Source organism: Ornithodoros turicata, chromosome 4 (assembly GCF_037126465.1).
Source record: "Ornithodoros turicata isolate Travis chromosome 4, ASM3712646v1, whole genome shotgun sequence".
Classification (NCBI taxonomy): Eukaryota; Metazoa; Arthropoda; class Arachnida; order Ixodida; family Argasidae; genus Ornithodoros; species Ornithodoros turicata.
Window position 1 is genome coordinate 74,865,242 of NC_088204.1, and position 15,420 is coordinate 74,880,661.

At 47.3% G+C, this 15,420-nt stretch overlaps 1 protein-coding gene across 4 annotated transcripts in view; it reads left to right on the forward strand.

The window, feature by feature from the left end:
- The first annotated feature begins 5,203 nt into the window (after positions 1 to 5,203).
- LOC135391877 (prominin-1-like) overlaps positions 5,204 to 15,420 on the forward strand; it is an 84,641-nt gene continuing 74,424 nt past the window's right edge. For 3 of the 4 annotated variants that reach the window (XM_064622395.1, XM_064622403.1, XM_064622404.1), the window contains exon 1: positions 5,205 to 5,332. The gene's annotated coding sequence lies outside the window, so the exon portion shown is untranslated. Of the gene's footprint in view, positions 5,333 to 15,420 lie in introns of all 4 variants that reach the window. The other variant, XM_064622405.1, reaches the window with a different exon arrangement.

A 15,420-nucleotide genomic window follows, 5' to 3' on the forward strand; every position in this document is an offset into this window, starting at 1 on the left:
AGAAAATTGCTGAATATTTATCCCGTTGGGCATCTCTAACGGACGATCTTCTGATGAGTCTTTAGTGGAACCCCATATGATTATACGAATACCATTTGCACTACACATGCGCAGGTTCGTAATAAAAACACATTTGTGACGAGTTAATTTGTTATCTCGTTCATTAATTGAATATTAATATACCGGGTGTTCATTTTTATCTGTTACACATTGTTAATAAAACAGCTGTGGAAGCTACACAGATTTTTTTGCAGGTGGGTTATGCGGCCCGTTATGTCAGAAAGCGTATCTAAGTACTGGATAACTAATTAACTAAGATTCAATAATTAACTTATACACTTACTTTAATTTTTTTGCAAAAGCGAGATAGCAGAACACGAGTCAGTCATTATTTAAATCAATCGTCCTCGTTAAATATCCTGAGACGAACGTGTACTTTGAGATATAAATTGCCTATAAATTGGAAACTTATAAACGAATTTAAACTAAAAGCTATACAAATGAGCCGAGACCAGAACAATACACTTCCCTAGCGCAATAAGAGCGGCAAGCATTCCACATCGGAAGGCTATTAGACAAGTTCAGAAAATCCCAGTGGTCTTTGCGCACGCATTGCATCATGGGCGCTTGCTGACGCAGGAACGAAGAATAATCCTTCACATTTCGCTTTCGCTGACCTTGACACGTCGTGGACAATGGACCGGTAGGGGAGAAATCGAAACAGTTTGGATGCCACCCGTTTCTTTTGTATTAGTAAACTCCCACAGTTCAAGGCGACGCTAAGCACTCTGGGATTTTCTGAACTCGTCTAATTTTGCCCGAAAGCACCTAATTAAAGAGATTAATTAATGAATTTTAGGTAATTAGTAGTCCTGTACTTAGGTACACTTTTCAACAGGACACGCGCCTGGCCGCGTAACTCATCTACAAAAGCGGCATCTGTGTAGCTTCCATAGCTTTTTTTTTTATAAACAAAAAATCTGTAACGAATAAAACTAAACACCCTGTACAATTACTATACTGCACGAAGTATTAACTGTAGGGTGTGTGCAGGAAAAGTAGCCCCACATTTTCTCACATAGCGTGTTCCCTGCATACCGTACGAATTTCCGGCGGCGCACGATGACGTATTTATGCCGTAGAAATTAACAACAACAACCACAAAAATAAATAAAACAAAAAAAAATTGTGGCAACCAAACCCTGCGTAACAAAGTCGTTAGCCACGCGGACTTTGTTCCGCGTATTTCCAATGGGTGGTGGTGGTGGTGGTGGTGGTGGTGAAAGGGCTTGCCGTTGTCGGCCTCACGTATGTGGGCAACGTCACGACTGACGCCCTGGTGGAATGTGCGTCCTGGGCCGACTTCTAAGGGAACTGTGCCGACATATGTCTGAGAGTGTCTATTTCCAATGGGACATTACAGTGCAGCACAGTTGCGTCGCCCAACCGCTGGGGGTGCCACCTATGCAGAAACCGAAACGAAATCTGGCGCGCCTAGCCGTAGCTAGACGCAACTGTTCCCTGACCAGCATATTGACTTCTGCATATGCAATGGCTGTCCAGCGAAACACGATTGGGGCGCGCCAAAGCATAGCCTGCTAGGGTGCCTCTATACTTGCGCCCTCTTTGCAAAGAGGGCGCAAGTAGCACAAGTATCGCAGACACACGGGTCCCAATCGCAGATCCCAATACACGGCTCTGAAGTATCGAGGCACCCTACAGCCAGCCAGCAGCGCCATATTGGCGCCATCTATTGAATATGTAGGGAACTTTCTTCGTGAGAGAACTGTTGTTCTGAGGCTGGAACAACATAGAACGGACAAATACATACAAAGCCCCAATGTGCCATTCTTTCATCGAACTTTCTTCGGCACCGTCAGGGTCACAGAGCATGCGCGGAAGCGTTGTGAAGGTCTATTCGGGGTGCACGGTGAGCAACGTTTGCATGGATAACTTTTTTGTTGCCCGAGTTTGGTTACCACAATTTTTTTTTTATGGATTTCATCGCATCAGGGCGTCATCGTGCGCCAAAGGAAGTTCGTACGGTAAGCAGGGAACGCGGTCAACGCCACCTAGATGCAGAAGGCCTGCTTAATGCCTCCTCTCCCTCCTTCGCTACGTGGACCAATATAGTCAGAATTCGTCTGCTACAGCGATTCGCCATTCAGCCAATAGAAGAACTCGCAAATGATTGCAGCTCATTTCGCAAACTTATAGTACCTATACACTGAAAGTGAAACACGCTTTATGGAAAATCAGTCTTGAGAAAAATATGGGACCGTTTTGCGCTATATTTTGTTTTCCCATTTAGCACGCGGGGACGTTCATTACTCGCAGACGACAGTGGCTGCTCATGCGGCTGACGTTGGCTCGTCTCCATGGCTATACCGCTGAAAGCACGTTCGCGATTGGCTACGGCGGTTGAAAACACGATCCTCATTGGCTGACTCTTAGTTGTTACGTCACGGCGACGAATAAGCAGGCTTTCTCTATCTAGATGGCGTTGACGCGGTACGTGCGTAAATGTGCGGCTACTTTTTCTGCACACACACAGTATGTCAGTAGTGAATTAAGTGTTACAGATATTATATGTGCAGCATCGCTACATTGACACACACTTTTTTTAACGTAATTTTCTGTGCCAGTGAAGAGCCAGACACAACATATTTGCACAAATATTGCATAATGCTAGGCGTGCCTTCCTCACCGGTTTGTCGCAGCGTTTTAGACTGCGTCGAGAGAGGAAAGTTTTGTAACTTACAGCCAGCCATTTCGTTGGCCTATTCACGCCAAGCAATGCTATTGAACCCATGAATTCTGCGCTGGACGCACGGCCCGCCCCTTTGCAGCGTGCGGCCAAATCAACGAGCAAATTGCTCATTAACGTAAAGCTGGAGAGTTTCGAGGGGCTGGGGCACAACGCCCTGCGCAAACGCTTCAGACTGTGGGGGTACTCGGCTCCTTTCATGCACAGAAACTGGACAGGGTGTCTGGAATTCCGTGTATTGAGGGAAATTTTTACAGGCGTTGCACACTCTTAAAAATGAACTTCACTGCATAGCACGCTCTTAGCCAACCATAATCTCGAATGATATCGTTATCTGCCCTGATTTGTTGAAAACGGGAGGGTACGCCTTTTTTGTGACACTTATGCTGTTCATATTTGTCACAAAAAAGGCGTACGCCTCCCGTTTTCAACCAATCAGGTCAGATAACGATATCATTCGAGATTATGGTTGGCTAGGAGCGTGCTATGAGGTGAAGTTCATTTTTAAGAGTGCATGTTCGCACGCATGAAGCACGCGATTCTTAGGATATCCCACCGAAGCGTTCGTCTTGAGTTTCAGCTAGATATACTTATCGGCGGGGACCTGATCCCTCTGGGAATGTCCGGGGGGGGGGGGGGGGCTCAGCCCTTAAAGGGACTATGAAACGATTTTTTTCTTCGTTTCGTTCGAAAGAAGACATTTTTCTGAGTCTAGAACCGAAATTTTACTTTCGTCGCGCGAGCGGATTTCTCGGGAGCGAATTTAAACGGAGCGGCGAAGGGAGGACAGCTGGCGCCGCGCCGTGACGAGCTGCCGAGCGGAGACACAACGGGTAACTTGACGCGACCACAGCCGGCTCAGCTACACGTCATCGTGACGTGTTGCCGAGCCGAGGAATCCCGCCAGGAGCATGCGCCGTAGGATCCCGCGTATGCGTTCATCGGGAGTGGAAATCTCCATGACAGCAGCTTTCGCGCGATCGGCAGATTTCGGCAGTGGCGGCAGCCACAGCGCGAGCTCGGCATTACTTGCCATTGTGCAACACCAGTGACGTAACGGGGAACCGAAGAGCGGTCCGTACAGTTACACCATCGGCAGGGAAATATGCGCGGGAGAGGAGGAACGCGGAAGAGACATTTCCAGCGCGCGCTCCTCGCAGAGTGGAGCGATTTCGTCCGGAAAAATTTGTGGCGTATTAGTTTCTCTGCGGGAAGAACAGTTTCCATCGAAAAAAAGTATGGGGGTTCGGGAAATTTCATAGTCCCTTTAAGCTTGCTGCATCTAGTGATGCACCCCGTTGCTGCACCACGCTGCACCACATTGCTGAATCTAGGGATGGAGGTACGAACACGAAACAAATTAAGTAGAATATTTTTTTTTCTTGCCTTCTTCTTTTCCTTGAGCAGTCCGACAAATTTATATATATACAGGGTGGATGCAGATAAAGTAGCCCCACATGGCGTTCCCTGCTTACCGCATGAAGGCCCGGGATGACGCATTTATCCGATAAAAACGAACAAAAAATCGTAGTAAGCGAACTCCGCTACCAAAAAAGTTATTCATGGAAACGTTGCTCTCCGTGCATCCCGATTTTCCTATGCAGAAGTCAATATGGCGGTCGCGGCACAGTTGCTGCTAGCTACCGCTAGGCGTACCAGATCTCGTTTTGTTTCTGCGCGAGCGGCACTCCCAGCGGTAGGGCGACGCAACTGTGCCACACTGCCGTGTCCCATTGGAAATACACGAAGCGAAGTTCGCGTTGCTAATGATTTTATTGCGCAGTTACCACGATTTTTTTTCTCGGTTTGCACCGCATAAATGCGCCGCTGGAAGTTCGTACGGTGTGCGCATGGAACGCGCTATGTGTGAAAATATGGGGCTACTTTATCTGCACCCACCCTGTATATATTCCTGCGTCAGGAAAAAGTCCGAAAATTAATGGTCTGAAAGTTCAAAGAAAACACTACCATCGCGCAAAATAGGCGGCAGACTAAATACCATTCTGAATGTTTAGTCTGCTCACCTTGTCTGTGATATGTAGTATTTTAAAAAGTAAAGAATGAACATATCATACTGAAGGTGCCTGAGCAATGCGCGGAAGACAGAAGACAGAACACGAAAACACATCACGAAGCGCTCAAAACGAACGGACGGAAAACGAACACGAATAATATAAACATGTCATTTAGTGAGAGTGATGGGGAAATCTCCACGGGAGTAGAACAATAAGCTGCAAAGATTGCACTCGCTATTGTACGTTGCACAAAAGAAACCAATTTAACGTTAAGCAAACCTCTTCACCTTTCGTCTGCAAATGATTTCGAAATTTCCTGTACCGTCCCGCCATCTGCAGCTACATTTTGGCGTTACCACGCGTTTCGTCCGCCGCCGCATAGATGTCACCACGCTCGAACTCCCGCCTCATTTGCAGCATACCGCTTTCTGCTGAGGTCGCTGTTGGCGGCCGCTCTCCTCCGTGTGGATTGTAAACATTTCCCAGTTCGAAGCCCATGTGCATCCACAGCTGATTATCTTCACATCCTGCTGCGATGCACACACACACGGTAAGCACGACTCTTTTCTCCCACGGCGTCTCATCACGGTTTAAAGCCAGCTATAACGCCACTGAAGACAGCAAACTTTGAACAATGCTTTCCTGCACCTTTATGGGCCCCATCATCTCGACTTGGATGACTCCTTCAACCCCCAAATTCTACATATATACCCCACGTTCTCTTGAAAGTGATTCAATATGAATGCTTTCGTCGTGTGTTTCTTTTTTTTTAAAAAAGCACGTGGGTACATGGTGTTATGGTAAAAATACCGAGAAAGCACACGCATCGGTGAGCGGGCAAGCCGATACATTGATTGAACGCACCCGTTCAGGGTCCAACGATTTTACTGGTTTACGCCGTGCGAGGCGTTTATTGAATTGCGTTTTACGACCTGCAATATTGTTTCCGCGTTGAGGTGAAGAGGATGCCGGCTGCGCGGCAGCTCCTCAACATTGCTGTTGTGAGGATGTTTTTAAGCAGTTGCTCGTCTGCCAAGAACGCCAAATATTTCTGTTTCGAAAGCAATCTCGTTCGTGCCTTTCCAACCGTCGCAGACGAGCCGGCTGTTTCATACCTACGCATCTTTCTCGCATATTTCTCCTGCCTACTTTTAGTGCCATCTTGGGCGATGACGATAAGACATTTGCTTCGTCTCATCATAAAGATGACGTCGTTGCCTTGAAGCTGCGATGACGATCCTCTCGCTATCCGTCTTCTGTCCCTTCCGTTTGCGTTGGTTGTGTAATGGCTCTATGGCATAGGAAATTGCACTCATCATTGAGGTCAGGATGAGCATTGTCCTCAATCAGTTGTCGATGAAGTTTTCTTCGGCATGAAATACAGTCCTCCATGTGGTGTGGCATTGTTATCGCCGGACTTGTCGTCGCACCGTATGACACAGAAACAAGGTCATGAGAAACCGACGAGGGATTGCTTGTCCTTCCTTGGACGGCTTACAGCATTAGCCTTGACAATGCCGGAGGCGGGTAGGGAATACGCGTACGTGAAGGTCTGCGTATCTGCGTCACGAATAGGTCACTGCGATTAGCGGGTCATCCATTGGCAGAAGACACTGTTTTTCTGAGCCGTGCAATTTACTGTTGAAGGTTGTTTTTGGACGCAAATGGTTTTGGTTGCAAGTGTTGTTGGAAATATACACACGTATATCACTTAGTGTACGTTATGTAATTTTATGTTGCTTGAATCTGTGATTTTTTCCCCTTTTCTTGTAGCAGACGTGGTTTCTGCTATTGAAAACGAATCGTAGATGAATGCTTTGCGTGTTGTGCATTAAAAACAGTTCAAACGACTCGAGGGGGCTTTATTGGAACTTACAGCTGGCACAGATATGCTGAATAACCTTCGATGACTTGACATTCTGAGAAAGGCGTTCTGAGGATGACATGTGGTAGTCGCGGATATCCTACTTCGGTTTACGAGAAATTTCGTCTGCATCCTGCTGGAGATTGAACGGCGTTATTGTCGTGTCAACGCGTACGCAGACTGAAAATGTGCCGGAGATTGTTCACATAGCAGGTATATGGTTGTCGCAGTTAGTTTTGTAAAGCTGGTGATATATCTAATCAAAACTGACATCACTACCGGCTCTTCTTCGTTTGTTCATGTACGAAGACAATTTCTGCAAAACTGCGTATTTATGGCGGTTAATTTTGCGTTCATACCGACAGGTTGAATTACGATGCTTTTTTTTTATCTTGCGCTCCTATGCGCATGCTTCAATATTAATGACAAAAGTGGGCTGCATTAAGTGATTGCACAAAATTGCAGAGGCTGTAAGGACTATATTATTACTCGCACTATCGGTGCTGCGGCATTGTACTTGAGCTTCTTCTGCGCTTGCTTCTGCTACTTGTACAGAGCTTCTCATGCACACGCACCGACGTATCCGACAATACCCTGCTTTTTTCTCTTATATGCACCAATCTGAAATTTGAATAGTATTAAGTACTGCAGCAGGCTGTCGCATGATGGCACATAATTGTCCATTCGTTGTGATTTTGTTTCCAAGGCGCAAGTCAGTCGCCCGTTTCCTTGTCTCGGTCACCCTGTCAAAGTTAAAGGGTGTCTTCGCTGAGAGCCTCGTTGTAGAATGCATGAATGCACGTTGTAGAAGACGATTCCAAATCCTTAATTTCTGTTGCATCGTCAGCTCTTGAACTACCTTTCCTGCAAACGATTCCTGTCGTTAAGCATAGAACCTTAATACTGTGGAGGTTTGTTCCAGATTTGGTATTGTGTTTTTTACTGTCTCGTTTATTTTCATAATTAGAAACCTGTTCGAACTAACGAGGACACTTGAGCACTTATTCGAGTTTTCCAGCTGCCCTAATTGTACGGCTAATTAATGCATACATAATTAAATCGTGATTAAGCGACTAATTTTGCTCCAAAGTTTACGATTGCAGCGTTCGTGCTTGGTCTTCTGTTACTGCACGGCGGAACCGAGCACGAAGAACTTGTACTTTCTGGGTTATCGTATGTTGACTGATCAGTCATGACGTCATCATGAGATTTGTCGCTTTCAGCAGTCGCCATGCTGTGACAATTCCATGGGAACTCATTCATTCAGTGTTACGGAAGTGTCCTGGATATGAAAATAACAGTAATATGAACCAGTTAACTCGCAGAATCACTTCTTGTTTGTTGGAGTAACTTTCAAAACGAACCGAAATCGTGTAGAATATGGGAAACAACACCTTACAAACACTCCCGCGCTTCCACTTTGCTGCAGAAGGACAACTGTCGTCTGCTATCGCATTCGCAGCAGACGACTTCCGTTTCATGCGCGTTCTGCCGCTTGTGTTCCGGATATTGCGGTAGCTGACCGAAACAAAACGACTTTTGGGCCGTGTATCCACTAAAGACATGACGGATAAGCTCTCCACACACAATGGCCTCGCGAACGAAGCATCTTTTTTACGAGGCACTTCTCGTACGTGTACGCCGACCAAGCGGCCGTGCTCGCGCTAGCAGACGATTGTTTCGTCGTGTGTCCCATTTCCTGTTGGCCCGCTCCTCCTCCTCCTCCCCCTTTATCTCCCACCGCTCCTACCCGTTCGCACCAGCGGTGTTGCGGTGGCCAACAATTTCCCGTATTCCGCGGCATCCAGTGGGCTGTGGCTCGTCGAGCAGAATGCGAGAAAGACCACATAGGGAACAGCGTTGCCGCGGAATTCTTTTCGAGGTCGAGCTGCGGCTATGAGGTGCGGGGTTCCGAGGGTCCGTCGAGCCTTCAGACTTTCCTAGCGTTCGTAGGACTTCATGTCCTTTCAGATGAAAATGCTGACCGAAGTGTGCGGAATTCTACAGTTTGTCGTTAATCACACTTTCGATGCTGTTTTCTTAAGGAGCGGTGAATATTTTATGTCCCGTGTCGTGTTCCGCGCACTGTGACAGCAGCTAACACTAATATCATCGCCTTCACATGTTACGAATAGAAACGAAGAAATATGGAGTATTCAGCCACCCCAGTGGAGGTTATTCCGAACAGGAACTGTTCTACTGGGAAGGAGGACGAAGATTGTTCACTGTAGTTCGAGGAGCGACTCTCAATCCCTGATATCGTCGCAATAAATATGTTTGGTAGGAGCATTTGACTTCAAATAATTCTCCCGTGAGCTGTCTCGCTCGAAATCTGCATATTTTTAGGGTTGTTGTTCTTGTCGCGACGGTTGACAGTGGACTCACAACAACATACAGGGATGAGCAACCGGAGAATCTTCTCATCGGCCCTCGTGAGGCTTCCGTCACGTGACAGCGCCCTCTCCCACGCCTCCTCCTCACGTATTCTCTGCAGCGGGGGCAAAGACTACGCCCACACTTCCTCACTCTGACGTCACGCATACGTCTTTCTGCCGGCGAATCTCGAACGGTGTGGATTCCAATGATTTAACGAATTGTAGAGCTCGCGTTGGCGAAAAGTGAAGCAGGTAAATTTGGTAAATCGGGGAATACGCTGTACCCGTGGAAAAAGATATCTACCAATTGATGTTTGGAGAGCGGACCATCCCTTTAACCCATGAGCCCCGTCCATTTAAATGATAATGCTAATGATGAGGACGGTGCGCCAGTAGAGGAACGTTCGAAATATCGGCGGCTCCCTGGCCTGAGGCTTTTCATTCGATCCACAACTTTACTGCATCGCTGGATTTCCCAATTTCCTATGATGTGGCGAGTAAAGAAGAAACAGTTCAGAGCCTAACGGCCTGTTCTCATGTAGAGCGCTGGAAACCACAAGCGCTGTCTTCTATACCTTCGAGTTCTCGCTTGCACAGCACTCGGCCGGCTCCGCAGCATTGGCGACGTGACGCAGAGCCTTTTCGTCTTGTCTTGATTCTTGATTCCCGTAAGTTGTGCGGATGCACAAGCTTTATTAGCTGGACCAACGGGAAATTCGGCGCCTTTGTTCAGTTCACCACGACACCAACACATCGCCGCAAAGCCAGGAACAATCCCACAGCTTCCGCGACGGCGTAGGTAAAACAACAAAAACAACTTTATTTTGGAATGACGGATGGGGAGTTTCATCGCATGGGGGCGATGCTCTATCCCATTGCTGGTGGTGATGTGGGGAATGAAACGATGAGCCCCTTCTCATCCTGTAAATCTCTCATCCTGGGTCATCTCGTCGCTCATACTTGTAGATAGCTTTTAACTGCCACACTCACTTGTTATCGTCCTCCTCCTCTCTCTCTCATCACCATCGCCACCACCATAGTTCTGGCGCTCTTTGGCCTATAATACAGGCGAACTTGGGCCTATAGAACAGCCCTATAATACTGTGCTGTAAGTGTTTGCTTTGCAACGACGCTTGGGGGCGGAAAATACTACCATTCATTGTTGTTTGTTTTTATAACTGTTGGCGGCAGGCGCGCGAGGCCTCTATTCCGCGCACCTGCCACTAAAAAATCTTCCACTGTTGGAAAGAGCGTATCATAGGAAGAGGGAAGGAGGAGGGTACATCGTGACGTCACCGATCCTCCCTGGCAGGGCCGATCATGTGACTCGTGACGCAGACCGGTGCAACTCAAACGGGTATGAGCAGCGCGTGAGCTGAAAAGAAAGACAAAGAAGAAAGGCACGGGGACATCCCTACGTCACGCGAGGGTCGTGTCGTCCGTCCGCGGCTGCTTTTGTAATTTTTATTGCGCAGTGACAATACACCGCAAAATATTTTGCATGGTGACTCCAGATAGATAGCACAGCAAACGACGTACCTCACCTCATTGTTCCTTTAAGGCGAGCAGGTTGGGTTAATGCGATATTTTTCCTATGTTGTTATAAACGGAGAGAAAGAGAGAGAGCGTGGTAAGATGTTTATTCAACCCGTATGCAGAATCGACGCGCTGGCGAACAGGAACCACAGTCGGTTCTGGTTTTGGTGAAAAGAAAAAAAAAGATACACAATGTGTCATGAAAGAACTGATGTTCTGAGGCTGGAACAACATAGAAGGGACAAATGCATACAAAGCCTCAATTTGCCTAAGAAATTAACGATGAAAGATGAAAGTCACTGAAAAGATTAGCCAGCTGTAGGACTCGAACCCACATCTTCTGAATTGCCGGTCCAGGGCTCTACCAATTGAGCTAAGCTAACACCCAGAAGATGTGGGTTCGAGTCCTACGGCTGGCTAACCTTTTCAGTGACTTTCATCTTTCATCACACAATGTGTGTCTCTTTCCATTGCATGTGTGCTTCGATATTTCTTCTCAATTTTTAGTTTTTCAGTTTCTTTCTTTGTGACAGTTAACCCATTTTTGCGTAGTACGTAACCACAGAGGCGGAGAAGGGCACTTTCAAGCACCACCGCATTTATTCTGTCGCAACGCCTCTCGTCCAGCACGCAACCTCGATGTTGATCGATTCGTGTGTTTGTTGCTAGGGGGCATCTTTCCGTTTGTCATATCATTAACGGTCAAGCTCACGTGACAGCCGCCCGTACGGCATTCGTGGCTCCTAACGAAAGGCGCGATAAAGCGTTTGTCGAACATTCATTTCACCTCGAGCGTGACGAGCTAAAAAGATTGATAATGATCCTGCTTTTTATATCCACCGCTATAGAGTCCTACGAATAGAGTAGAGTAAATTATATACACCCTTGCAGAAAGTACTTTGGTGTCGTTATTAAACGCTACCCTTATCCGCGCTGAAAAAAAGAAAAAAAAAACAGAATAACAGACTACCCGAATTCGGAGCAAGCATCCGGCATTCTATTTATTTTTAGTCTTTGAAAATAGAGATGAATAAAAAAAATCATGGCCCTTGAAAAGAAAAGGCATTCGTGTTCGACTATATGGCGCATTGTGCCAAAATTGAAAACGGGTGAACTGGTTTCAATAGTTTTATACATCTAAAATGGAATGATTCACGGGCTGGTCGCAAGGGAAATATCGATAAAAATGACCTGCCCTTTCGAGATATTCGTTGAAAACTACAGAAGCGCTGATACTTACGCGCCTCATTTGGCCCATATAGCGTTTTGTGCACGGACCTTATGCGAGCATGCGCTATACGATCGGGCTTGGATGTGGATTTTATCGACGTATGAAGGTCGAGGTACCTTAATTAGCACTTCGGCAAGGGAAAGTAAATTACTCTGCGCGAGTAATTCATTACAACGTTGAGCCTGAGGCACCACAACAGAACACAGACGCGCATGCTCAGTGAGTCAAAAACGACTCTCTTTGCTTTCAACATGCGTGACAGAAATTGTTTTGCACCAGCCTAGTCGCACTTTGTTGCTATTGCTTCAGAAAGGCGCTCATAACACATATAACTTTTTTTTTATTCCGGGTTAGCGCCGTGAAGCGGCTGTGGCTATGAGCGGCGTACAGACGTGGACAGATGGAGAGAGGACAGCAGGAAGGAGTGGGGGACAGGGGGGTTAGTATGCGTCCTGGGCCGACTTCAGGGGGAAACTGTGCCAACATTCGTCTGGAAGGTCTTCGAAAAACCCAGGGAAAACCTCAGACAGCACAGCCGATGACAGGATTCGAACCCGTGTCACCTGCCAGTCTCGGCGTGGAAGGCGATCATCCTAACCACTATGCCACGGGAGCTGGTGCATATAATAAATAGTGACAAATTTGACACGTATTTTAAAATTTACAACGCTTCAAAAGAAAGAGGCTGGGCGTTACACATGATTACTTTCAATCGCAGTTCATCAAGGGAACTCAGTGGAGTAGCTCCTCATTTCCTGTCGTCTGCTCGGAGATTCCTCGTTCGAGCGCACGGCGGCGCCACCGTCAGCGGTATCGACGTCGTTCGGTCGTCTGCGGAAATGAAATGAACGACGTTCGGTCAATAAAAGCGCACGAAATCTCTTCTTTGAGGGTCGGAGTAGCAGAAAATAGGTCGCGGGATGGGATTTCTTCTTCTGGCAAATAATAGAAGCAGCCCTTCGCCGCCCTAAGTCAGCAGAGCGATTGTCTCTTTTTGCTTGTTCCACGAAGGGTGAAGTGGTACAGGTGCAACTGAGGGCTAATCTGATTTACTGGGCTGTTGCTCCGGTGGAAGAAATAGTATTTTCTTGTTCGTTTTAGTTAGACCAGTGACGTAGATGCGCGTCGTGTCGTCAGCGAAGTGTTTCTGCTACGATACTCGGGTGGATTCTCTGAGGCCAGTGACGTAGATGCGCGTCGTGTCGTCTGCTAAGTGTTTCTGCTACGATACTCGGGTGTATTCTCTGAGGTTGTGCTACGGGGCGTTACATTCTACGGCAACTAGATAGGGCGGCCCCTATTTAGTCGCATGATCATCATCATCTTCTCTTTTTACATCTATCACTTCGATCCGGTCGTCATTAATCATAGAAGCAGAAACAGGAGAAATGATAGCAGAAAGGATCTTCCGGTCATCTTCTTCTGGTACCCTCACTTCTTTCGGTGTCATTGTAGCTTCTTTCTTCTTCTCTTCTTCTACTTCTCTCTCCACAGCTCTTCTCGACAGACCTGTACGGCCGTCGACGTCGCAATATACCATTTTCGACGAGCCCCTGTTCGGCGAAACTGCCGCCTGTCAGGGGAACGCCAGCTTTCCAATCAAGTGTCGTTCAACTCAACATGCGGCAACTCATTTCTAGCGTCAGCTACGGAATTAGCTCGTCCGACATTGTCCCGACGGACCACGAATTTCAGTTTAATCACGCGTGGTTCGTATCAGCCCTTGTGTTTGCATCGCTGTCAGGTACATTGCGTCAGCGGAGTAGGGAAAAAAAAAAGGTAGACACTTTGTATGGAAATGCGGACTACGAGCACGACCGGAAGCGTTCTGACCATGCAAGTACTTTCTGTTGCGTAGCGTGTCAGGAAGAGTATCTCGTTCTTGACACGGCAGCTGTTTCTCGACAGCCGGCACTGTTTCAATATGTCAGCAGTTCGAGTGATTGATTGCTTCGCGTCTTATCAAGATTATAACGCGTCAAGTACGTATTGTTCTGCGTCGGCTGTATAGAACCGTGTTTTTATGCTCGAGAAGTTTGTCGATACTTCCTACTTTGGATGATTATATTCGCGAAATTTGGCGGAAAACACACATTCACTATGTCCAACTGGCAACCATGATTATCGCAAGCAGATGTTCGTGGCCAATGCCTAAAGAACGAACTTTGAATGTAGTGCTTTGATTGGGCAGGCTGCAAAAGCGTTCACGAACCGCTTTTGAGGGAAGGCAATTCTCAACCGTTTCTACTTCTCAAAATACGCCTTATTTACGTGCTCCCAGTCCGCGCGTAAGCACGCACTAAGTCGTCTGTTCGCAGACGATGTTTCCTCCTAAAACCGTTCGGTCACGTGTCAGTCTCGTCTGCTAACGGAAGCAGACGAAGCTCGCGTCTTCTGCAAGGAAAACAGAAGACGGACACAACGGGGAAGAAAAAAAAGGCTCGCCTTGACCATGCACTGCGGAGATTTTACTTTTCTCCTCTTTTATAAGCCGGGTTTTTTTTTATTGCTTTTTTATTACCCGGTAACGTGCGCCGTCACGGTCACTGATTCACGCTGCGATGATGATGCCATCTGCGGAGGTGAATCATTCAGAAGATAGCAGGGTGCGCACGGAGTAAACCGGTTTACGGTGCTGAATGAGTTCGTTGGAAGGCAGGCATCATCTTTCTTCGTGTCCTCCGTTTCTTTGTCTTTCGTCACGCAACTTTTCTGAGACATGGCCGAACATCTTTTGGGTACACTGATATCTCGAGGGCATCGTCGTACCGTCGGTTAGGGTACGTCGCAGTCGTCTACGCTGTCTGAATTTGCAGCGAATACTTCGAACTCTTTCTCCATTGTCTCCTACAAAACACTGCCGAGATGTAGGGGCAGTCGCTGAACATTAATGGATCTCATCCCAGTACTCTTTCCTTCGTAAGTTACTGCAACGCGGCCTCTCGCAAATCTCCTTCGCAAAACATTCTTGCTTCTTCATCCTCTTGTGCCCTGGCTGAGCCCCTGCATCGGAACATCAATTCTGCAAAGGCAGGAAGGAAGCTGTGTGGAAGGCATGAAACTACCCGCAGAACTTTAGCTAGACGTTTCTATGTTCATGCGAGCATTGTGGACTCTAAATTATTCGTGGTGATTTCGGACTTTAGGTCTGCGACCTTATCCGGGAAGTCTTCCGCGAAGGAATTTTATTTCAGTTTTTCAAGATTAGTGTTTCGAGAAACACGAACGAAATCCCGAATGAAACGCAAGCAGGAGCTTACGGAGTCCTGAGGACGGACGCGCTGGCGCAGTTCCAGGACAGTGTTCGCGCGCTGTTCTTTCGGTTCCAGAATCAAGCTTATTGAAGGTGCTGTGGCAGAATGCCCACTTGTTATCGTCCATATAAACGTGCGGCGTCGAGTTTTAAAGAGCGTGGAGGAAAGCACGCGCTCCGTGATCGAGCGGTGTCGGCGCGCTGCGGAGAAACGATGAACTACTGTAGTGTGGGTAGCTTCCTCGCGTCGTCTGCTTTTACACGTTTATTTTACGCGTTCCGTGTAGTAGGCGGAGCATTGGGGGAACCGAACAGTATCTACTATCGCGGCACAAGTGATCTTCCGGTGAATGTACACAAGAATTACGGGAAAGAACCA